Below are 25,086 nucleotides of genomic sequence, written 5' to 3' on the forward strand. Positions count from 1 at the left end.
CCCACTGGTTTTATATCCTGAGTCAAATCCTTGACTCATTTTAATGAGGTGTATGATGCTGTTGAGTAGGAATATTAGCCTATAACATGCAACAGATATTTAACAGGTAGACTTGATGTTTTCATTAATAGTAATATAGTCTATTGAAGAAACAAAATGCTATTGATTAATTTCTTACAACCTGTACAAACCTTCTACAATTTATATAAACCCTTGATTTTTATAAACTTTTTTGTTTTTTTAAAAGTATTTCTATATTTTATACCTTTTATTATTAAAATTATACAATTTCTTTTTAGTCAGAATTCTTAATTTTAAAAATCTTAACCTTTAGTGACAATCAAGCTGGTAATAAGTAATTTTTAGTTTAAAGTATATTTCCTTTTGGAGATATCTTCCCTCTATGTAGCTAGTAATCATAGGTTAAGTATAAGCATATATATATATATATATTTTTTTTTCTATTTACCTTGTAGCTTTTCTTCTAGCAAAGGGCCTTATACCTCCCTTTTGTATGACTTATAGCAGTACATGCAGCCAACCTTAAGACAACTTGTCCTGGCTTTCTTTTTACTTTAGTTTCCTTCCTTCCTCAAAGTCTAATTAAAAGGAGGTCCTCAGTGAGTTTCTTCATGCATTAGCTTTCAGTTTGTGTCTGTCTGGAGTAGGGCATGCCTTAGTTCTCAGGGTCAACTTACAGGGGTTGGCGGGGTCAGTCTTCGCTGTTCAAGAGAGTGTCTCTGCTGGGACTGCAGACTTCAACTGACTGTGGTGGGCCCAGGTGGGCATGCCTTCTACTTTGGCAGCAGTAGGGGTGGTCAGGATCCCGGTGTGTGGACCTTTGGGGTGTGAGCGGCTAGGCGTTAACGTACTGGGCCAGTAGCTGCTATATACAGAAGGGCATGAAGCATGCCCAGAAGAGCAGCACAATGCCCACGATGAGGTGCAGCACTCTGGGGTTGGGCCACCACCATGTCTGTGGGAAGGAGGCCTGCTGCGACAGCCAGTACGTCCAGGCCAGGTGCATGTAGAGCAGCCTGATGACCATGCCAGGCCTCACAATGCTGGTTCCAAAGAGCAGTGTCAGGTAGGCATGGGAGATGCTCTGGCCCCAGCCAGCAAGCAGAGGCTCTTGTGTTCCCTGTGGACCAGCTGGATAGCCAGCATCATGCGCAGCACCAGCAGCACTGCCAGCAGCCATGTGCCAAGAGCCAGGACAGCCCTTGGAGCACTGTGTGGTGTCCAATGGTCTCGTTACTGCTGCATAGCACTCACTGCTCATGACAGTCAGGGTGAAGATGCTGGCATGCTTGGTCAGAAAGTCCAGGCTAAACAGGACACAGCAACCCATGTCTCCAAAGTGCCACTCCTTGCTGATGTAGTTGGTCACAATGAAAGGGATGCTTAGCAGGTAGAGCAAGTTGTTCAGCACCAGGTTAACAACATAGATGTACATGGAGAGCAAGGTGTGCAGGAAGTGGCACATGACTACCAGCATGTACATGTTGCCCACCACACCCACTATGCCCATTACCAAGAGCACTGCTCCAATGACACCCGTGGCCACCAGGTCGTCCAGGGAGCTGGGTTCCAACAGGCTGGCTCATGAGCTGTTGAGGGATACATTGGGACAGCTGGATGGTTTGGGCACAGGACTGCCTGTCATAGCTAGCACAGGGGACCTGCTATCAGGCTCTGGGCTCAGAGCCATCTCTGCTGCCTCATGCTGGACTTGAGGCTGGGGTGTGTTGCAACAGGGGCATCTGTGGGTGACAAGCTTGTCCTCGGTCACTGCACAGCAGGTTGAGCACCTGCAACTGCACTTCTGCAAAAGCTTCGCCTTGCTCTGTACTGAGCAAACAAAAGAGGGCTGAGCTCTGTACAACCGAGTCCTGGTTGTCGCCGCTGCCCATCCAGCTGCCAGTTAGGAATGCGCTGAGGCCCCATGCCCATGCCAAATATTAATAACCCTGGGAGCAGGTGCAAGGAAAGGAGGCACTGAGGGGCACGCCAGGAGAAGCCTGTGCTGGATGGAAAGGACAACAAGATTGAAGGGAAGACAATGTTGTTGGCACTGGAGGGGCAAGAAGGGGTGCACCTTGCCCTAATGAGGGCCACTTTTCACCAGTTTTTAAAAACAAATTTGGTTAAAGTTTCCTTTATGATTCGATTCATGCATTCTACCTGCCCTGAACTTTGGGGTCTGTAGGCACAATGTAATTTCCAATTAATATTGAGTGCCTTTTCCTCTAGCTGTGAGATCTTGGACACAAATGCAGGCCCATCATTAGAATGGGCAAGCTAAATCTGAAAAGAATTTTGTATAGCAATTTCTTAACAACTGTTATTGTGGTCATTTCTAGTAGGAAAAGCTTTTACCTAATTATCAATTACTTTAGTAAAATCTATTTCTAAATGTTTACCTGGGAAAGATTCTCTCTGTTTCTTTTTATAATTTCTTTACTTATTATTTATTTGAGCACAGACTAAACACTCAGACATTATGACTTCTGCAATAGATTCTAAGTCTGGCTTTTCTAATTATTTCTTATCTGTTTCCTGCTGGAAAAATTTTTTTCTAATTGGTTGCAAATAAACCTTTGGCAACAAGGGTTCTAGTAAAGTCATTAAAATTTCCTAAAAACCCCACTGGTTTTAGGGCTACCTTATTGGTAATATCATCAGCTGCTTCATTTTTCTTGAGTTTTTAGGGAGTCCCCATCTTTTGGTATCCTGTACAGTGGATGGTCACTATTTCAGGGGAGCAGGCTCCTGCATTGTTGAGGTGAAAATTTGGGCCTCACCTTTGTTAGTTCTTAAGCCTTCTCCTGATGGCCCCTCTTTGACTGTGCCTGTCTTAGTTTATTTTTGCCTTCAGGAATCTTACCCATCTTTGGCTAACCAGCCATCTTAGGGGTCAAACAGAGTTATGTGATTGAGGGAAGAGCAATGTCCCTTCTGAAATGCTTAGTTTTATTTATTTTTTTTAGCAGCTGATGATGTATTTTTTCTTTTTTTTTAACTTGTAATACATTCTTTTTCTAATTTCTAGAGCTGATTTCTATGTAAAGGCTAAATTGACTGCCTTAGTATCTTCTCTGATCCTGGCTAACAGAAATTGTTAGAAAGTATCCAAAATTTCCTCACTTGCTTGGGTACTAGAATCCCACTTTAAGTCAGGCAACCAGAAACATTTTCTTGAGGTGGTCTTGGTTATCCTAAGTGGGCAATGTATGTACAGTACAGATTCTAACAGTCCTGTTAGAGTTCAAGGCTTCCTGAGAAAGGGGATTTTGAGTTTTGAGTTTTCTAATTCTATAGGTCACTTGGGAAAAAAAGAATTTAAACTATTTCCTATTACATATATGCCTTAAATTCTAAAAATCTAGTTAAAAACACCAACTGAAATGACCAATATTTCATAAAATGAATTTCATATTCTACTTAATCACAAATTCCTTTTACATTCTAAGAAAACATACCTTATTTATGCTGTAATTTTATGCACCCTAACAGATAATGTATAAAAAGCTTAACTGAGACAGATTTCTGTTCATGTCCTTTAGCCCTTTCAATTTGGGTTCAAAACTTAAATGATCTCTACTACCACAATTACTTATTTATATTCTATTTTCTCCTTTCCACCTATTATGTTGAGAATTCTACTGGTAAGCCAATTAATAGTAATATTTGTCACTCTGGGTTTGGTAACCTAACATTGAACAATACTGCTTCAAAAATGATAATAAGCTGAACATTTATACACCATATAAAAAGATATTATTAATAATTATTACACATCCCCTAATATTTAAATCAAGATTTCAACATCAGCAAATAAAAAGAATTAACAAAAGACTCTTGATATAACATATACATTTCTAATATAGAAAATATTTTTTTTCCACAACAACAGATCCTTGTTACAAAAAGGAAGTCTTTGTATTTGGCAGACTATACAATTATATATATGCCTTATCATTAGTACAAATTTAGCACAATTTACAACAAGGGGATTGTAAACTACTATCCCAATGAACCACTGCTTTCCTGAGAAAAATAAGGAATGGTAAAAATGCACTCACTATTTTGTAACTACTCAGCCGGCAAAGAGATGCTAACCCTCTTTTTTTGACCCACAGTGCTTTACACTATTAAGTCAATATAAGGGAATCGGTCCTGGTACCTGGGTTTCCAGGTGCCCAAGGGGGAGGGGCAGGTGCCCAGAGCTGTGAAAGGAACCTACCACTTTTTTTTTTCTTTTCTCTGCTGCTTTTTTTTTTTTTAAATATTCTCATTTTAGAGAGGAGAGGGAGAGACAGAGAGAGAGAAGGGGGGGAGGAGCTGGAAGCATCAACTCCCATATGTGCCCTGACCAGGAAAGCCCAGGGTTTCGAACCGGCGACCTCAGCATTTCCAGGTCGACGCTTTATCCACTGCACCACCACAGTTCAGGCCCTCTGCTGCTTTTTGTTCATCCAGCTGCAGACGGGCTGCCCCTACTTTTTCCACTCTGACTACTCCGCATACAGTACATCCCAGTCCAGCCTCCCACTCTTCTCTCACCCAAACTGCTTACTTACTTGCCAGCCCTTTGCCACCAGAGGCTGAAGAAACATTTCCCAGAGCGCATTCCTCAGCCCTCTCCTCCTTATTTAATGTCTGGGGCACTGATGTACAAAACTGAAACTGGGAGAATGAAGGAATCAGCACACCAATAAAAAGGCAAGAAAGATAAGACAGATAATAACTAGCACCCAGAATAAAAGATGTTTGACTATAGAGGTGTCAATCATCTCACAAGAGCAGAGGCAAGAGCTAACAGAAGAGAACAATTGCTTCAGGGAGAAGTCAGACACAGTGCCCTGAAGCCAGAGGTCTTGGATCCAAAAAAAAAGAGATTTAGTGGGTCCAGGGAAAGAGGCTCATACCACAAAATGTCACAAGAAATTTTTTGGAAAAATAAAGAAAATCTACAGCACAGATAATTCACCATTAAAGAATTTTTAATACTTCTATGAATTTTGCTAGTTTTATAATTCACGGGCTACGGTAGACAGCCGCTAAACCATATGAAGTTTACAAATTTTCCTTCACTTTTGCCCTCTGGTTTTTAATTCAGAAATTACACCACAGTTTTTCCTGACAAAGAGAAATTATAAAATAGATAATTTAGTATTTACATTTACACTTGACTTTTAGGCACACAGTTTAACAGACCAAAAAGGGGGTTTCTCGTCAGGGGCCTCTCAGGTGCTCACTTGGCTCTGTCCCTTATGGGAGCTTAGGCTCAGGCACCAGAGATCCCCACTCACACACCAATCACTCAGGGTTTTAGACAAAAACAACAAGAGCAAAGAATGAGATCTTGACATAAACAGACAACACAAAGGTGTCCCTAAAAATCTGAGGTAGGACTGATTAACTTAGTTCCCACTAATGTTTTTTTCTGAGAGCACAAATAAATGTGTCCCAGAAAAGCCTGGGGCAGGACTCAAACTCTCCATCGACATCTCGGTCTTGGAGAGCCCATTGCGTGAGTTAGATCATTTCCAATCCTCGCGCAATAGTTCCAAATTGACTAGTCACAAACAGAAAAGCTAGAATTCAGAACATACAAAAAGATAGAAACTAGTAAAGCAAAAGAGTTGCTTTACTTACCTCCGGAGGTCAGAATTCTATACTCCTTGATTTCTCTGCCAAATCGTCGAATTTAGGGACCAGGGGTGTCTGCCAAGTAGTTGTCTGAACCCCTCAGGAAAACAGGAGCCCTAGAATGTCTCAGGGGTGCCCCTCTTCGAGATCCGGCGGGGTCAGGCAACCCTCTGGAGGGGCTGGCTGGTCCGGGTGTCTCTACCAGGTGAGGCAGAACACTGGCATCCTGGATGAGCCCCCAAATGTTATAAAGTAGTGTACCTTAATTTTGCGGATTTATGTAGAAACACTAAGGCAGGATGCAGAAGAACTTTTAGGAGGAGATTTATTAATAAGCTGGCTGTGTATGACTTACACAGGGTATAGCTAACCCAAATTGTGTGTGTGCAAAATAGCCCTGCAGCTAGTTATATAGATTTGATCACATATAGGTTGGTGGAAGAGGAGGGAGAGCATGAAACAATAAGCTTACAACATTCATTTATAGGATCTATAAAAACATTCCTACATATTAAAACTTACAAGGTAACACAGTAGTGATATCATTTTACATATCAAAGACATTCATAAATCTTTTAGTGTCTACCTCCCATTCCTTTGTCTAGAGGTATATATTACTCTCAGGATTCCAGGAAGGGAGGAAGAGTTAAAATCAGTGTATGATATGTAAATATTGTCTCTTATTGAAAGGGAAAGGAAGTTCTTGAGATAATCTTTATTCCTTCAGAGAACTATAGTTAAACTAAATGACCCAGTCGTCCTTGTAAGCCAGGGAGCTCCCACATTCTTCTCCCTCCATTCTCTAAAGAAAGGAGGGGGCAAGAAGCCTGACTTTTCCTCGTTAAATTGGCATTTCCAATACTAAGTTTTACAGTTCTTTATTACCTATCACACCTTGATATTCACCATAGTATACAATAAAGATGAAAACAGTGTGTAAAAAATTGAAACACTTCAGTCCTGTTGGCAAATAACTGCTTTATTAATCTTCTTCTAAAACTCTCCTGACCCAGCTACTAAACCTCTATCCCAGGACCCCCTGAAGTTCAGTTACTAAAAAGGTTGAAAACCTTGCATAACAGGCATTCCTTGAAGCTGCTTTAGATATATGTCTGGGATCATAAATCTTTTCAGAGTGGAGTGGCTGTGTTGGACTTATTATTAAGCAGTTTTTTATTGATCTTTGAGATGAAGATTTCTTTGTTTCTTTATTCCTTAATTCTCAGAATAACTGCCCATTGACATATTTATTTAAATACTTTTTCTCCTCAAAAAAAAACCTTTCCTGATAAGCCATTCTACAAAATATAACTTGTCCATATTTGACTATTTAACCTGTTTCCTGAATCCTATGTTGAGCTGTTAATGGAATTTAGGCCAATATAAAATGTCAATATATTGTTATTTTCCATTTAATGTTTTTGAGTCATGGTTAAGAGCAGGTAACTGGAATCTCAGAAAGCAAAACTATATGTAAGAGGGAGAAGGGGGACTACTTGTAGATTTTCAAGTAATACTTGTATGTTAATGACAGATTTTGGAGAAGAAAACATCTTTAGAGCAGACAAATTATTGAATATGGAATTTCATGATCTGAAAAACAATAAAAAGATATTTAAAAATGAATTCTTAAATTCTTCAACTTAGATGCAGAAAAGAAATTTCATATAATTTCATGCATCAGAAGAGCACTAAAGAAGTTTTACAAAAGACAGTGCCCCACCTGTGAGGCTTATGGCCCCTCATGAGTAAACACAAACCTACAACACAGAAAGCCAAAGGCAGTGCAACTTCACGAAGCCTGGATACGAATGTAATTAGGTAATGGTACTTCAAATATTATATTTATTTTTTAAATACCTCCTGATATAGTTGTTGCTTAACAATTTTCTGGGAGCTTCCCAACCCCCAACTTAAAGAACAGGGCTATACTGAAGAAAGAAGGTGACCACTCTAAATTGTTAGGTGGCAGGTTTAATAAACAAGGGAACTGACATGAGGCTTATTCCGGGAAGCCTCAAAACAAGTTATTTTCTAACAATTTATTACCATAATTTAAAAAGTGTATATAGAAGCTTTAACTGGGCTCAGTTAGTCCACAGGTGGCCTTTAGCAGGTTTAGTCCTATACTCAGTCCAATTGATTCATCATCTTACAATATCAAGGTTGTGTCCTTGAGTAACATCTAGTATGGGGACTGCAAGCTGAGCACACACTCCCAACACAGGTCCCATGTGCAGGTCAAACCAGGATCACACCTTTCTCATGACCTTCCCCAGCAATATTATGCTTTTCCTTTCTGTTTTTATTTTTATAATTTTAATTACTATTTATGTTATATTGGTGGGTATGGTTTCCCCAGATAACTGAATGGCAATATTCTTTTGCTATTGTTAGATACTTAAGAAATCAATGCTTTGCATGAAAAGAAATAATTCGGTATAAAGATATTTAAAAGCTACAATATACTTCAACATTTTTGATGTTTCCTGTTAAATTAATTTTAACCTTCAAATGTAAAAGAGAAAGTCCCTTAAGTTTTAAAAATTTTAAATTAAACTGATAAAATGCAGCACATTTATTTTTTTGAGTACTTAAAAGTTAATGTCAGTATAGAGGTTGACGTTTCAGACATTTTATAGTCATTTCAAACATATTGTCAACCATATTAAAGGTTATAATTTTCTCTCCATCCAGGCACATAGAATTCTGATTGATGCCAATGGGAACTGAGGAGCCACTGAGCCATTTCACCCACAGGTGTTGTAAAATACCAAAAGGCTACAGAATTAATATTAATATTTTAGGAGGCTTGGAGAACATTTTATTAATTTGGGTTAAGGTGTGCAGAGAAATTGTGAGAATAGTCTCTGTACTGTGTGATTGGCATAACCAGGATGGCTCTTGCCATTGTATTATAAATGAAAAGGGAAGGAAAGAATAGATTCCCTGACATTCCACCACACCTGTGGGGAAAGGAGTGAATGGCTAGCCAGGTGCAGGAAGGGAAAAGCCAAAATAAACCTTTTCTTATAACTATGAGCCATTTGCGGGCATTTGTCCCCATGGAAACTACCTCTCTTATGTAAATGCATGTGGTTAATACATCTGACTCTGGATAGAGAGATGGCGGATGAACACTAGAAAATATAGGAAGGCCTTTTAATATGCAAAGAGATATCTTTCTACCATTGTGTTGATTTGTTTTCTCCAAAAGGATGTATAGCTTGCAAATTGAACATGGTCCTATCATGTTAAAGGACATATGACTATAACCAATAGTGGTAAAGGGCTCCTAAATACAATTTTTGCTTCTGTACTTCCCACTTTCAAAACTATAAAAACTAGGTAGAACAAATGGCCAGCGCGCTCTCCGTCAGATTTCTGTTGGAGTTCCTGCCGCTTGGCCAAGCTAGACAATAAAGCTTTGATGTGTAAATGATGGACCTTGTTCCTGTCTTCCATGTTTTGGGTCCCTCCGAATTTGGATTAACATTTGGTGCGTTGGCCAGGAAGGGAGCGGGACTGCCGTAGGTCCAACCCCTGGTAAGTAGAACAAACAAGGTCGTGACCGTTTTGGTTGCCACGTGTGCTCTGGCTGACAGGCTGGGAAGGAGCCGGTGGCCTGTTTCCCCTGGGACGCGAGGTTGGGAAACTTTGGTGGGGGCACCCCGCATTTAGGGAACCCCATTTGAGTTTAGATATTTCGAGCTCGAGAGCAGATGATGGCGCCTATTTGTTTATCTGTTTTTGCTGTTTGTCTGTTTTTTTTGCTGTTTGTCTATATGTTTTTGTCACTGCGTTCGTTACAGTTTTTTAGAGTGTGGGGAAAGGGGGCCGGCAGGCGTCCTGGGCGTCAGGGGCTGCCCGTGTGTGGCGGTTTTGGAATTCCTTTGTGTTTTCCCGGTGGACCCGCCTGTTGCCCAAGGGGCTTCCCACACCTGCTTGGTTTCCTCCGCGTGCACTTGTTATGGGCCCCTCCCTGCCACAGGTGCCCGGCTAGCCCCAAGGGCGCCTGCTCTCTCACCGCGCATTCAGCGGCCGCCTCTGGCGTCCCAGGGCTGGTTGTATGGGGTGCTCCCCAGGCCGGGGGCCGTGGGGAAGTTGTGTGAGCAGGCGGCGGCAGGGTTTGGCGGGCCCCGCCCCAGCGAGATTGGACGGTGTTTGGCTGGGGGGAAAGGAAGGGCCCAGTCAGCATCCTGGGGCTTTGGGACTGGTGAAGCCTTTGATTCTAGGAAATACCGGAGAAGATCTCCTGGTTTTGAAACCAGAGAATATGTCAGTGGCTTTGGGAGCCCTGTGTGTTTGCTTGTCGGCCAGTGCAAATCTTGAATAAAGGTGTTAAGCAGATAAAATATATTATGCTCACTTTGTTAAAGATGTCGCTGCCCACGTGGAGGCCATTGCCCAGGTGATATTAATGTGTGTCTCTGTGGGCTGTGGGCAGGCAGAATTCTTGTAGTCTGGGGCTTGGTTTTGGGATTAAGCCTTGACCACCCTTTTTGATGTGGAGTGGTACAATCCCATCGATGTCTCTGATAAGTGACTTTGTATTAGAGACTTCCCTATTTTGTGTATTGGATTAGAGGTTTGGATTTCTACACTATAAAATGAGGGCAGAATGGGAGCTTGCTCTCTTGGTTCCTGAGATAAACTTTAGAGGAGAGAGTAGAGAAAGGCCACTTGGAGGAGGCCGGGAAAGGCGGCCAGGATGGTGGAGTGCTGAGTGAGGGGCCAGCTTGTGCAGAGTTTGTGCAAAGAGAAGGGAGAAGATGGGGAGCAGAGGTGGATAGGTCTGATGAGCTGGAACCTTTGATTCTGGGAAGCTCGGATAGGTCAGTAGCTTTGTGAGCACTGAATGTGAGTGGGTTTTGAAGCCTGGTGTGTGTGTTTTTGCTTGCCCACTGTGTGCAAGCTAGGATTAAAGATGATATCATCCCTACAAATTTCTAATTTTAATTGGAGTAAGTATAGCATGCTCATTTAAATTTAAATTGAATAAAATGTGAATCCTAAAACTTGCTAATTTTGGCTAAACTCCTTCAAACTTCAGGCTGCAAAGCTTAAAACAGGGTGAATTTACCTAGCAAAGGTGTAGATTTTCATTAATAATATAGAAAAATAATGGCCACTGGAAATAATGTACTGGAATTTTCCAGCCTTATTGTGCACTTTAATTTGCCTGTTAATTAATAGGATAGAACTGTTTTAATAAGTTTGGAAATGTTACTTGAAAATGCATTTACTATGTTTTGTTAAGTTAACATAAAGACAAGTATTTCGTATAATTTTGAAGTAAAGATATTATAAAGTGTACTCAACAAATGCTTAAAAAAATCTGTATGGTAATGAGGGGGGAAAAGAGCCACCCCAAGCAAGGCTCTGATTCCATTGGTAAATATAGGAGATAGTTAAGATTCTGTTAAAATCTAAACTTGCTTTGGGAGTTAAGCTGTCTGACATGACTACCTCTTTCTCTTTAAAGACCGGTCAAAATTAATCTTTCATGGGATGTACAATCTTTCAGCTACTGTACCAGTTTATAATACCTTTCTAATAGTATTAATACATTGAATACTTTGTTATTGTTATATGGGTTACTTAAATAGATTTGTTTTTTTATTCCTGATAGTATCTCACCGCTGCAAGCGTGTATTGTGCAAATATGTGCTAAAATTTGTTTTAATTTGTTGAATGAATGTTTTAGATGCATCAGAACAGCTTATTCTTTAAATATTCTGAATGAAAAGTCTATGTAATTCTGACATTCAGGTTTTTTATGTTTAAGTTTATTACAATAAATCTGTTTGTTTCCTTTAGTGTAAAGAAAAATTCTCATTCTTAAAAAGGTGCAAATGTAAAATTTAGGGAAAAAAATAACTAGAACAATGAAAAGAATGTTTACCAACAGGTTTGCTAATCATTTTGAAATTGGGACTTTGTTTTATTTTGTTTTTAATAGTAATCAAAATAATGCGGGGCCCTGGCCGGTTGGCTCAGCGGTAGAGCGTCGGCCTAGCGTGCGGAGGACCCGGGTTCGATACCCGGCCAGGGCACACAGGAGAAGCGCCCATTTGCTTCTCCACCCCTCTGCTGTGCTTTCCTCTCTGTCTCTCTCTTCCCCTCCCGCAGCCAAGGCTCCATTGGAGCAAAGATGGCCGGGCGCTGGGGATGGCTCTGTGGCCTCTGCCTCAGGCGCTAGAGTGGCTCTGGTCGCAACATGGCGACGCCCAGGATGGGCAGAGCATCGCCCCCTGGTGGGCGGAGCGTCGCCCCTGGTGGGCGTGCCGGGTGGATCCCGGTCGGGTGCATGCGGGAGTCTGTCTGACTGTCTCTCCCTGTTTCCAGCTTCAGAAAAATGAAAAAAAATAAATAAATAAAAAAAAAAAATAATGCGGTACTAGGAAAGTTCTAGGAAAACTCAGTTTTACTTTAAAATAAGAATCTGCTGTATTTTATTGTTTTCAATAAAACTTCATGTTTTGAACCTTTTAAAAATTTTCTCTTAAATACTAATGTACAGGTTGATTCAGCAACTGAGAGACTCTGAAATCCTACAAGAGATGCCAAAAGTTCTTTTCTCTTCCTGCAAACTTCTACCTCCTCTTATTTAACCCAGCTAATAATGTTGTTTTGTCTTTTTCCAATCAGCCCTAGGTATATGGAAAAAGTTTATATAGGCAGATGGGGACCCTCAAACCCCTCAACGAGATCTTCTGAGCATGGCATTTAAGGTCTATAATGACCAAAAGAGGAACAGAAAAGGCAGACAGAGCCAAAAAGAGATCAGGTAAAATATTAGGTCTTGGCATACACCCATAAAGGCTCCAATGCCCTCGAGAGACTTCATAGGACTCCCATCAGGGCCCTGCTTCAAGAGTGGAAAGGAAGGTCATTGAGCTAAAGCCTGCCAGGCTTCTCGACCCCCACCAGGGACATGCCTTTACTATGGAAAAAAGGGACACTGAAAGGTAAGCTGCTCCCTCACTCCTCCAAGGGAGGGTTCAGTCTCTTCTAGCCCTGCTCCGGCTACCTGTGACCTGACCTTGCCAGCCTACTGAGGCTTGCCACTGAAGACTAAAGGTGCCCAGGGCCATCGGCCCCATCTCACGTCGCTGTGGACGAGCCTAGGGTATTTCTTCCAAGTAGCAGGTAAACTGATCTCCTTTCTTATGGACACAAGGGCTACTTACTATGCCTTGCCTGAATATTCAGTTTTTTTATTCAGCCCTTGAAGATCTCTGTTGTGGGTGTTGATAGTCTTATTTTCTGCTGCTTTGTTTAATATTTAGTGTTTCCTTTATTCCTCTTGCTTCAATGCCCCATGCCTATTTTAGGCTGGTACTTACTCCTAATTTAGACGAATTTACCTCTGCTACTCAGGATAGTGTACCCACAGGTTCTCTTCACCATGCCATAATTGCAGAGCTCCAGAGAAAGGCACCCTGGGTTCACCTCTCCAGTTTAAAGAAAACAGAAGCTCCATTTTCATTTGTGCTGAAGATGGCTTTTTCAGTCTACCTGGGTCATTGCCAGCTGGGAGCAGCAGTCATTGGGACTTTGACGCTAACTGCAGAGTATGGAAGTGTGACAGCAATTCCAGTGCCATGTGGACTTTTCCTGAATGTGGATTTTTCCTGGACTCCTCCTGTGACAGTTTTTGATGGACTGAACTGGGGTTGGGATGCATTTGCAGAGATTTGGAATGGTGTTGGTGCCAACTTGGACTTAGTGAACACTTTAAGGACATTACTCTTTTATAGATTCTTGTTATATTAGCTTAAAGAGCTTGCTTAAAGGCTTTAATCACTGTAACATATTAGTATACTTGTTTTGGGTACCTGTTAGCATTGGCTATACTAATTTTGTGTTTGTTCTGTATTTTTCCAGTCTGCCTCCAAATCCGAACATGGGAATTCAAATAAGTAAGAATCACAATACACAAATTTGAAATTTTAATATCTGATGGAAACCAAAATATAAATAGGGTTTTTTTTTATCCAGGGGACAGGTGCTGGGCCTAACCACCCATCTCACCTGCCCAGTTAACAAAGAGAGCAATACCTGATTATTGCTAATCCCACCCTAGTCAAACCCAAAGCCAGCTAGGGACCGTCAACCTCCTGGTGTGCCGACCTACGTTTCAGCCTACCTACCAGCCTCCTCCCTTGGTAGATATCGCGTCTTCCCATTCAGAGGGGGGAATGAGGAGCCACTGAGCCATTTCACCCACAGGTGTTATAAAGTACCAAAAGGCTACAGAATTAATATTAATATTTTAGGAGGCTTGGAGAACATTTTATTAATTTGGGTTAAGGTGTGCAGAGAAATTGTGAGAATAGTCTCTGTACTGTGTGATTGGCATAACCAGGATGGCTCTTGCCATTGTATTGTAAATAAAAAGGGAAGGAAAACATGGATTCCCTGACATTCCACCACACCTGTGGGGAAAGGAGTGAATGGCTAGCCAGGTGCAGGAAGGGAAAAGCCAAAATAAACCTTTTCTTATAACTATGAGCCATTTGCGGGCATTTGTCCCCATGGAAACTACCTCTCTTATGTAAATGCATGTGGTTAATACATCTGACTCTGGATAGAGAGATGGCGGATGAATACTAGAAAATATAGGAAGGCCTTTTAATATGCAAAGAGATATCTTTCTACCATTGTGTTGATTTGTTTTCTCCAAAAGGATGTATGGCTTGCAAATTGAACATGGTCCTATCATGTTAAAGGACATATGACTATAACCAATAGTGGTAAAGGGCTCCTAAATACAATTTTTGCTTCTGTACTTCCCACTTTCAAAACTATAAAAACTAGGTAGAACAAAGGGCCAGTGCGCTCTCCGTCAGATTTCTGTCGGAGTTCCCGCTGCTTGGTCAAGCTAGACAATAAAGCTTTGATGTGTAAACGATGGACCTTGTTCCTGTCTTCCATGTTTCGGGTTCCTCCGAATTTGGATTAACAGGAACCAAATGCGAAGTTTGTTGGCACTGTAGTGTGAAACCGTATGGTGTTTTCAGCACATCTTTGAAGTCAGTTTCTGTGCAAAAATATAAAGTTTAAAGGGTAGCTCATCAGGGCTTATTCTTATCCACTAGAACATATTTAGATTGCCTGTTTTAAATGCAGACTTTAGCTGGAATTCTATAAATGTTATGTGTGTATGGAGTGGCTGATTATGGGGATTATTTCCATTGAGCTCGATTGCTAGGCTTGAAGACAACAGTGGCACATTATAGCCTGGTAATCTATCTTTTTACACACTGACTGTTGGTGTGTTTCTGCTGCAATAGTGAAAGATATATACTGCTGTTTATGTTAAGGCTAAAATTAAATTCATTGTTATCATTGATTTTATATATCAACATCTTCAACAAAACAAATGAAATTACCTTTGACAAATCTATTAAAAACTTTGGTATTTACACTATGGCTAAGAGCAGATATACCTTTGTAAGAATTCTCTGTTGTTTATTGGAGTTTATCAATATATTCAAGAGAAAACTAAGACTAAGTTAAAGAATAATAAATTTATCACAATTTTATCCAAAAGAAATTGATAATGTTATAAAAATTCTCCAATATAATTTCTACTTCAAATTATAACTATCATTTTCCAAAATCAAATGCCCTACATTGTGTGATTCTTTTGGTAACTACAGTTTTCATTTTATAATATAAACTGTGCTTAAAATTCCTGAATCAGTGAGGTTTATCTGGAGCAATCTTTGTCTTTTTTGTATTTAGGACTTATTTGCACAATGCAGGACCAATGCTCTTGACAGCTCATCTAACATGAGCCTGATAATCTATCTCATTGTAACTGGAGGGAATTGCTGAGGCAGCACTAAAGAACTGTGATTCTTTATGGGGGAAAAAAAGGCAGAGGCAACTCTTAACTAGGAAGCAAACTTCCGCTGCTGTAAGGATGTTAGGCTCACTTGAGTTCCATATTAAAACAATGAGACCAGAGAAATGGTAAAAGCTAAACAAGAACGTAAGAAGATATTTTGTGTATCAGAAAACATCTGACTTTCTGCTGTCTTAATTATGCTTTCAATTGGTTACTGATTGCTGAGTAACAAAATTATTTAGTACATAAGACTGTATATATCAGTTTTTTCTTTGATTACAGATCTTCTGTAAAGCCATATTGTCTACCACAGATTTGCAGAAGACAAGTCTTCCCTCCCATGTTCCAGTTGCCACAGGACATAGCTTTGGAGTGGATGATCAGGTCCCCCAACTCATGGGAACCATCAACCATATTGGCTACTAAGACCATAAGAAATTATTCTACCAGTGTCATTAATCACAAAGATATTCTTCTTTTTTTTATTTCTTGCCCAAGACACTGATTAAAATATTATCAAATTCATCTACCTTTTAAAACTTTTAGCGATATTAACTTCAAGCTACATTTTGCTTTCTGTTTCAAAAAAGATTTCATGAATCAAAGAAATACAACATCCTGACTGTATTCTTACAATTTTAGAATCACTGGAGAAAACAGCCTATTCACATACAAGAAAACTTATTGATCAGATTCAAACAGAGAGAGAAGAATAATCTAATTAATGAGTCTTGTGGTACATACATTTCCAGTCTTATGTTGTATTGGTAACAAGGGTTATGCTGTGAAGGGGAAAATGAATATGAAGATGAAATTTAAAAAGAAGAAACAAAGAGATTAGGTATCAGAGACAATAGTAGTAGGCAACTCTTGTGATTTTCTACTATTTTATGAAGTTTTTAATTATCTAAACATAAATTTAGTAACATCCCCCCACACACATACATACTAATCTTGTTTCTTCCAGCCCTATAAAACAGAACAACCACACATTTCAAAAACTATCTTATCAAATACACTCTGATATGTGTGTCACATAGAGTTAAGTAAATTGTAGTATAATTTAGTACAACATTATCCAAAGCAAGTAAGATCAAGTCTAATTCAAAATATTATAAAATAGAGGAAACAAATAGACACAAAGGTTATTTATTCATAGGTTTTCATAGAAAGTGAGTCAGCCACCACCACTTGTGTTTGGGTGGAGACTCAAAGGCAGGCAGTGGAATGGGAAAGCTTTTTAGTGGAAGAGGAGGAAGGCTTTAGGTACACATTGATTGAAACATATTGGCTTGAAGAAGTTGTAGGCAGGCTAATTAGAAGAGTGACATCCTATCTCATTGGTTAGGGGTATTTGGCTTTCTCTGCTTGGTCCTAAGTTGGAAATAGGAGCAAAAATTAGGGAGGATGCCAGTTATTAGTCAAGTCTTGAATATTTTGGGTTAAGTGTTGCAGAGATTCTCTCAATTGGTAACTGGAGAGAGCACCATGACTTCCCAGAAATCTGAATTATAGATAATTGACCCTCTTTCTGAGCTGGTTAGCATAGATAATGGTTTAAATTCTTGGGCTGGTTGCTGCAGGTTGTGGGACAGTACTCTATTTTTTTATATGGCACCTTTTATTAAAGGTGAGGGATCATGTGGCTGGTCATTCTGCCACTAAATTTGAGGTCCGATTATTTTCTAAATAAGAATCTTGCTTTCAGTTGAAAATATTACTAGCAAAAGAAAGGCAACATAGCCTAATGATTAGCACATGGCTCTTGGTCCAGATTGTTATTTCCTTGTGATTTTGAGAAAATCATGGAACATTTAGTCTCATAGAGTCTTCATTGACTAATTGGGGGTGATGTATAGCTACTTTATAATGTAAAAGGTAAATAAATTAAAGCCTCCATCCAGTCACTATAATGTATAGTACATTGGGAAAAATATATATATATATATATATAAAGTTAATGGCTTAGAGGAATGGATCATGAAAAAAAAGTTGAGAGATTTTTGCTATAGTGAAAATTCTAAAAATAATTTTATTCCTTGGAATAATCATATAAGTCTCCATAAATTGGTTTTATCACACACAAAGTCTAAATGATTCCATAACCCTGGCATTTTAAAGTTCTGAGTTCTTGTGTCTTCCTTTGCTACCAGAATTCTAGACAAGAAGAAGAAGAAGAAGAAGAAGGAGGAGGGAAGGAGGAAGAGAAAGAATCAAATCTTTGTTATCAATAAACGGATAGATATAGCTATCAATATAGAAATATAAATCTTTGAGACTGAGCTTGATCAATTTCTAGGCACAGCAGAACAAGTCTTAGGTATACTTACAGAAGATATATTTGGTTGCATTATTTGGTTTTATTTGCTCTAACAATGTCATAAATATACGTCAGCGTCTCTTTATATTGTCTGAGATCCAAACTTAAAAATAAATTCAGTGGCTGAAATTCTCATCAAATTGTTGATAATTCTTGGTTTCATTAATTTTTCATTTGGCCATTAACCAAAAAAAAAAAAAAAAAAAAAAAATGAAGTAGTATATCCAAAGAAATTTGCTTACAAACGGGGTACAAGGAGATTTTGAAGAAAATCCTATTTACTATATACTCTACCAATCCTTGAAATTAAAAGGAAAGAATATAATCATCTTACTATCTTTTGTGAGTAAACAGGGAATTGCTGTCTCGCATGATTAAGCAAAATAAATAGTTAAAAGTAGACCCATTGATCTGATGATTTGCTTTCACATGAGGAACATTAATCTTTCTTAAATACCTCCACTATTATATATATATAATAGGTTTTTTTTGTGTTTCTAAATTGCAAATTAGACATAAGACAATTGACATAATTTTAGAGTATGGAATATGATTTTTAATTCCAACAATGAATAATGATTTTGACAATTTTAACGTTTGCTGTGTAAGGAAAGGCAAAAATATTATCTATTTATTGCAGTGGAGAAGATTGCAATAAAGCTTCCTAGATAATATAGATCCTTCTGCCTGTCTTTGCCAGAAATTTGAGAAGAAAGAGTAGACTTTGGTCACTCAGTTCTCAATGATATCATAATAACAGCAGTTCTCAGAAACAATTCAAAATAGTTTTGCTACATTGTAATTGAATCCTTTACAAAAACACTTAATCTCCAATTTTTTTTGGGGGGGAGAAATAAATCATACTGTTATATTCACAAATAATATGGTGTATATGTCAAAATCTTAAAACATAAAAAGATAATTTCAGAAATATTAAGTAAATATAACAAGATCTTTGGACCTAATATATAAAGCACCAATCTTTTCATATGTCAGAAAACATAAATAGACTGAGATTTTTTTGGTCACATCCTTTATTTTTTTATTATTTTGTCTACTACATTTCATAGTAGTTGTTACATTTTTATTTCTTTCACTAATGAAAATTGCCTGTGAGCTACTTACAAATTTTTTCTTAGATTTTAACTCTTCTTTTCTGACTTTTTATCTTTAAGGCAATTAGAATTTTTTTAAAAATATGTCATAATGAAATTTAACTATCAGACAACATTTCTGTTTGCATGAAAATACTGGTTCTGGTAAAATATGAATAGTAAAACTTTTTCTGATTTTTATTTTTTAAATAATTTTATTTAGACAATTAATTTTAATGGGGTGACATTGGTCAACTAGAACACATAGATTTAGAGAAAACATCTCCAGATCCAACATATATAAAGAACTCACAAAACTCAACAACAAACAAGGAAACAATCCAATAACAAAATGGGAGGAGGACATGAACAGACTCTTCTCCCAAGAGGAAATACAAATGGCCAACAGATATATGAAAATATGCTCATCTTCATTAGCTATTAGAGAAATGCAAATCAAAACTACAATGAGATACCACCTCACACCTGCTAGATTAGCTATTATCAACAAGACAGGTGATTTTGATTTTTTTTAATTGGCACATGCCATTGGTTTTTTTTATTGAGATCTAGTTAACAATTACCTTACCTATAAGGCTTAACTGCATATAGAACAATATATATGAACTTAGTAACCCTTTATAAGCTTCACTTATTTAAAACATTTTGTAGCAAACAAAGTTATGCATTCTAATCTTCCCTTTGACACTGAAAATAGTAGCATATCTATTTATAAAGCACTCTTCTAAAGACAAATAGATTTTAAACACTATCCAGTTTTTCTAAGGGATAAAGGAATATAGGTTGGCACTACAACAGCCTCATTTACTTTTTGTCCAGTGATAATTTTTCATTTTATTAAAAATATATATATATAGTTTTTGTCTGGTATTTCTTGATCCAGTTCTTCCTGTTTTAACTCTGTTCAATTTCTGATGAATTTCCAAATAGAATAATTAGTTAATAAAATTTAACAATATATGATGAATAAAGGTTTAAGTAAATATGATATATAAATATTTATAAATGTCATAGTTGGAAATAATTTAGAAAATAAAACTTATGAAATGTCTTTAATAAACTGTTCCAAATTAATAACTAAATTCCATCAAAGTTCTTGCATTTATGCAAAGAAATTCACTATTTCTGGGAACATCATGTGATGTTTTCTCTATTTCTTACGCTGACTTTTGCATTGTCAATAATTTTGATCTGCATTCTTGCTTAAGGAAGTGAAAGCTAGGCTTTTCATTGCCCTGGGTAAATATCAGAGTTCCCTCTCACAATTCTGTATATATTAGAAACAGATAAAATCTCCAGTTGTTATTTCATTAGCATACATGACTGTAATTCTATAACTCACTTAAATTGTTATATTTGTGTGTTATCCTCATTTATCTTATATACCATTCATATACTTTTATTTCCCACTGCCTTTAAAAACTGTCCCCTTATTTCTCAGTTTAGGACTTTGTATTCAGTGAGTTGACATTTTGGACTAAGCATTTGTAGTTTTGATTCAATAAATCAGGTGATCTATACTCACTTTTATTCTCTAGAATATGTTGTTAATTCAAAAAACAGTTAACTGGGTCTTAAACTTGAAAATACTTTAGCAGAAGCCAAAAGCATTGCACTTTGAACACAGGGAATGGTTAGAGCTTGATTAAATTTTTCTTTGTAACATTTTACCTTACGTTTTAACTCAGTCACAATGGGGAGCCTGATGACCTTTTAAGCTTTTCAAGATCATCTAAGAAACAGTGATCTCAACTAAGTTTCTTCTGTGATCTGCCCAGCACAACAATATGAGTAATTTAAAAATTACCTCCCATAATAAATCTCCCAGGAACTTTCTCTCTTACATTCACTGACATTTTCACAGTGCACAGATGCATTCATAAGAGAACTTTGTACAATAGAATGAATTAGATTAATAGAAGAGGAGTCCTTATTCCATACAGGCATAGTTGCCAAATCTATTTCTGTACAAGTTCCTTTTGACAGAAGAAATTCTTTAAAGGTCACAAAAACTTGAAAAAACAGACTTGTCATAATTCTAGGTATACTTTACCCACCTGATCTTTAGAAACATTTAATGATCAAGTTTAATATCTTAAATACTATTTGTGTAATGTCAAATTTAAGATAGATACTAGAAAAACACACCAAATCAAAATCTATTTGATTTGCTTTATACAATACACTGAACACATTCCTCTTTTACTAATAAATAGTTTGGTCAAAAGGCATATAAAATATGCTTTAAATTAGTTGAGAGTTAGCTGTATATCTGCATAGCAATAATATACACACTAGTTTTACATACCAATGTATATAGTATATAACATCTATAAATATAGATATTTCTTTGTAATTGTTACTTGATGGTCTACTACTTCCCACTGACTTTGCCAACAAAGATACTTAAAAATTTGTGTGTGTGTGTGTGTGTGTGTGTGTGTATGTGTGTGTGTGCACAGAGACAGACAGAGTAACAGAGAGAAGGACAAATGACAGGAAGGGATAGAGGTGAGAAGCATTAATTCTTTGTTGTGGCACCTTAGTTGTTCATTCACTGCTTTCCTATATGTGCATTGACCAGGGCGCTACAGCAGAGTGAGTGATCCCTTGCTCAAATCAGTGGCCTTTGGCTCAAACCAGTAACCATGGGATCATATCTGCGAGCCTATGCTCAAGCCTGATGAGCCTGCGTTCGAGCCAGAGGCCTCAGGGTTTTGAACCTAGGTCCTCTACATCCCAGTCTGATGCTCTATTCACTGCACCACTATCTGGCCAGGCTGGTAATTTTATTATTATTTTTAAGTGAGAGGTGGGGAGATGGGGAGGCAGAGAGAGAGCCCACATGTGCCCCTGCCTGGTATCCACTTAGCAAGGTCCTTACAGGATGATGCTCTGGCCATCTGACACAGCTGCTCTGGTGCTCAGCAACTGAGCTATTCCAGTGCCTGAGGTGAGGCCAAGGAGCCATCCTCAGTGTCCAGGGCCAACTTGCTCAAACTATTCAAGCAGGAGGGGAAGAGAGAGGAAGAGGGGAAGAGAAAGAGAAAAAAAGAGGGGAGGGGAAAGGGGAAGGGTAGAGAAGCAGATTGTCACTACTTCTGTGTCCCTGACCAGGAATTAATCCTGAGACTTCCACATACAAAGCTAATGATCTGCTGGATATTTTTAATTTTTAACTTTGATGAGAAATTGATAATAAAGATAATTGTGTATGCATTAAATAGATGCAAATAGTAGAAAAATACCTCCAGTAATCTTTTTTAAATTCTGGAAATAGAGTATATATTATGTACCTTCATATAAACGTAGTACATACCATGGTGTTGTAGAAAATCTCTGCAAGGTATCACATTAAAAAATAAAAAGTTTAGACTAGAATGAGGGCAATCAGAAGAGTAAGAAAGCATAATCAGAGGAAGAAATTTTTCTTTAAGGTTAAAAAAAGAACTTCTCATGTATTTCTGACAAAAATTTCCAAGTCCTTTAGTTTTAATAAATTGGAAGTTGGAAATATATTAATAACATATATTAAAATGGCCTTCCCTAGGTATATCACTTGGCTTATATTTTTTTTTAATTAGAAATATTCAACACTACCAAAATCTGTGCAAGATTACCGCAAATTACTGTTTGATCTTTCATTAATATCACATTGTAATATTCAAATTGCCAAAAATGATGATTGGATTTGGTAGTTCTTTTCATTGGTCAACTGAAATTTCCCAGATCTTATAGAATGAACTGGATCCATAGTGATTTCTTTTCTCTTGAAGTAACTATAGGCACTTTTTTCCTGAAAGAACAAGCTATGTATATCTTCCCTACACACTGATTATGCTCAAATATTGATTCTTACTAACTTAACTCTGATAACTTTGGTCACACTACTTGCCTGTTCAGTTGTAATTGATTTCTGATTCTCACCTCAAGCAGATATTTCAAATCTCTATTATCAAAAAGAAATGTTATCTGCAAACCAAATTAGTATGCTATTATTATAGCATTCATTTTATTGAAGATAGTAAACAACAGGATACCGTTTATAAGATCTGTAGAACATTCTCATCCTTTTTGGCCCAGCTAAAGAAATAATAATGGTAATCAGCTGACAAAGCAATAGAAACAAATGTCATAAGATAGTTTTCTAAAAACATGTGCAATATGTGTTGTTATTGGCCTATAGAGCCATTCTTTCAAAAACCTTACATAGCATTTTCATCTTAGCTGTGGTGTATAAATACAAATCATGTTACTTTGCTTTTTATCTTATTTATAAGGTTTTCGATTATGCTAAAATTTAGCATAGCAGTTTAGGGGGAAAAGTATATATTCTTCCCATGCAGAATTAAAAGAGAACCTAAGACTTATTTTTCAGTCTTTGATAAACTATGAGGTCACTTGCTTCTGGGATTGCAGCCAGGAGAATGGTGATATTTAAAAAATGTTGTTTCCCTGTTGTGATATTTATTATTCAATTAATTTTTTGATGCTTTCATCTCCTATGGGCAGGAGTAGTAAAAAATCCCTTAATTATTTTCTGTTTCACATAGAGCTGTTTTAGGTAATCTTAGAAAACAAATTCTAATGAAGAAACTTAAAAATAAAAAGACTGGATTCTACCTAGACATTGCTGAAAATATATGTCAGCAAAACACTAATGATAATAAAATTATTTAAGACTTTGTAACAAATTCCTTTTAGTTTAATATTTTATAGATTTTTTGTGCATGTATTTTAAGACTAAGATATTGAAAATTTTAATTTCTTCCAATGAATTTAATTGTTATGACATTTCTTGGATATCCTGGTTCATTCTTGATATCAATGGATACAGTGACAGATTAATTAGAATTTTTTTCTCTTTAAATATAAAAATCATTTTGATAACAATAGAATTGTTTTTATGCATCTGATTAGATCTCTGGAAATTTATTATTTCAAATGCTTTAATATTAGCTTTAAGTGTTTATTTGTAATATTGCTATGAAGGTCACTTATATAATTTACAATAATATTCAGAACATAATGACATAAGATTTTAACAAAGGCAAATAATGTAATACAGCAATAGGAGAGTTCAGGTAAATTTGGGGAGGTCAAGAGACTTATAGACACAACTACCCAGGAGCCTTCTAATACTCATGAAGACTCTAATCTTGAAACTAAACCAACATTTGTGTGATGAATTTTGCTTGGAGACAACTCAAGGAGGCAGATGTTGCCTGTGGGGGCTTTTAGGGTCCTCTAGTAATATAACCTAGACAAGCTAGAAATTTAAAACATAAGTGGCACAGATTGTTGGGACTCCCCAAGAATACCCTCAGGCTCAATGATTATTTAGAGCTCACAGGACTCAGAGAAACTATTATACTCATGATACAAACACAATATCATAGTAAAAGTATACAGATTAAAATAAGCATAGGAGAAAAAGATAAATGGGGCAACATCTGGGAGAAAGTGGAACAAGTTTCCAGTTGTCCTCTTGCAGAGGAAAGGCCTAGGTGTTGTTAGTTCTCCCAGCAGTGATCTGTGACATGTACAAACTGCTCTCAACAAGGAAAGTTTATCTGAGGCTGTGTTTCCATGGTATTTGTAGGGAGTCGGTCACTTACGCACACATTTTCTGCATGCTTGACCTCAGCTGGTTGGATGCTAGCCCCCAGAGCAGAATCAGGCAATCACCATAGAAAACATCAGCATAAACTATATGATCAAATTAATACCCTGTGCCCAAAGGCAGAAGGCATTAAAAAAAAACAAAACACTTTTATCAGGCAAAATGTTTCAAGGATGTAAAGCTCATCTCATAGAAGCCAGGCAAGGACTAGGACAAGAGCATGGCTTTCTTGGAAATGAGGAAAGTAGGAGCAACCCATGCTTTCTGAGTTAAACTCTCCTGTACCTATTCAAGGTACAATAAAGAGCTAAAGAAAAAACTGATATATTAAAAACAACTTTTAGGACAAAATATTTCAATTTGTACATGTGTTTTTTGAAACATTATACAAATAATCACAACTGTGCATGAGTGTGTGTGTGTGTGTGTGTGTGTGTGTGATACCTATGAAGCAATTAACAATTGAGGTACTTATTACCAAAATGAGCTGGGGTTCAAGTTGCCCATCACTACC

General features: G+C 37.6%; 1 pseudogene; it reads right to left on the bottom strand.

Moving 5' to 3' along the window:
• Nucleotides 1-712: 712 nt before the first annotated feature.
• LOC136391790 (urotensin-2 receptor-like) lies at nucleotides 713-1,711 on the bottom strand (annotated as a pseudogene).
• Nucleotides 1,712-25,086: the final 23,375 nt, after the last annotated feature.

The sequence above is a fragment of the Saccopteryx leptura genome, chromosome 2, assembly GCF_036850995.1.
Source record: "Saccopteryx leptura isolate mSacLep1 chromosome 2, mSacLep1_pri_phased_curated, whole genome shotgun sequence".
In the NCBI taxonomy this organism is placed as follows: domain Eukaryota; kingdom Metazoa; phylum Chordata; class Mammalia; order Chiroptera; family Emballonuridae; genus Saccopteryx; species Saccopteryx leptura.